This window comes from Nicotiana tomentosiformis, chromosome 6, assembly GCF_000390325.3.
Source record: "Nicotiana tomentosiformis chromosome 6, ASM39032v3, whole genome shotgun sequence".
In the NCBI taxonomy this organism is placed as follows: domain Eukaryota; kingdom Viridiplantae; phylum Streptophyta; class Magnoliopsida; order Solanales; family Solanaceae; genus Nicotiana; species Nicotiana tomentosiformis.
In genome coordinates this window covers 39,302,873-39,304,198 of record NC_090817.1, presented here as the reverse complement: position 1 = coordinate 39,304,198, position 1,326 = coordinate 39,302,873, and the positions used below count along the sequence as shown (strand labels likewise).

The 1,326-nt window shown below is 40.8% G+C and overlaps 1 non-coding gene across 1 annotated transcript; it reads left to right on the top strand.

Moving 5' to 3' along the window:
* The first annotated feature begins 710 nt into the window (after positions 1–710).
* Positions 711–817, top strand: LOC117274083 (small nucleolar RNA R71). The gene has a single exon (XR_004504158.1). It is a non-coding gene; the product is annotated as a small nucleolar RNA R71 (small nucleolar RNA).
* The last annotated feature ends 509 nt before the right edge of the window (positions 818–1,326 follow it).

Below are 1,326 nucleotides of genomic sequence, written 5' to 3'. Positions count from 1 at the left end.
GTTTCTTTGGGATTCTTTTCTATATCAGTAGGGAGAGTGCCTGGAACCCTCTCAGATAATATTGTTGCAATCTGTCCCACTTGATTCTCCAAATTTTGAATTGTTGCCCCTTGTATTTCAAATCTTTCATCAGTTTTCACAATGAAGGCCTTTATAAGATCTTCTAAACCAGGCTGATTGGGCTGTTGAGGCTGAAACTGCTGCCTCGGCTGATTCATAAAACCAGGAGTTCCTTGTCATTGGAATCTGGCTTTGTTTTATTGTCATGCATTTGCGGTACCCCAGATGACCTCCATGAAAAACCGGGGTGCTTCTGACCCATTGCATTAAAATTATAATTTCCCACATCATTCACTTCCTCAGTTGAGGCTTGACACTCATGAGTATAGTGTCCTCTTCCACATATATCACAAGCTGTGTGAGGCACATTGTGTATCGAGGCTAAGGTCAGCTTTCATATTTGTTTAGCCATAGCATCAAGCTATACCTGCACAGATGTGTTAGCATCAACCTGGTAAACACTAGTTGATCTTCTTCTTTCAACACTCTCAAAGGGCCACTGATTTGCATCTTCAGATAAATCATCAAGAATTGTAACCATCTCCTCTAGAGTCTTCTTCATCAATGAGCCTCCAGCTGCATTGCTCAATGTTTTACGCGAGGACGGTGTCAATCCATACCAAAAGTCCTGGAGTTATATCCAAAGTTCAATTCCACTATGTTGACACTTTCGAACAATCTCCTTAAACCTCTCCCATGCTTCAAAAACAGTTTCAGTACCTTTCTGGCAAAAGTTATGAATTTCTCTTCTAAACTTGCCAGTCTTAGCTGATGAGAAATATTTATCAAGAAATTTTCTGGTCATCTCCTCCCAAGTTCTAATTGATCCTGTGGGCAAGCTTCGAAGCCACTGCTTTGCATTATCTATAAGAGAAAAGGGGAATTCCCTTAAATACACTGCATCTTGTGACACACCATTATATTGAAAGGTGTTCGTAATCTCCTCGAAGTCCATTAGATGTGTGTTTGGATCTTCGTTTGGCTTCCCTCTGAAGACACAATAATTCTGAAGAGTTTGAAGAAACCCTTGCGTCAGTTCAAAATTATTTGATCCAATTGGGGGTGGTCTAACAATTGATAAACCTTGATTGTAGACCGGTCTAGCATAATCACCAAGTGGTCTCCCAGGCCCGGGAGCTATATTTCCGAACTGGTCTATAGCCAAGAGTTTATTTTAAGCAATTCTATGACCCCTCTCTTCTTCGTAGATAATCTGTGCATCTCTAATAACTGTTCCTCAACATCCCGTGCAACTTGTTCTCTTCT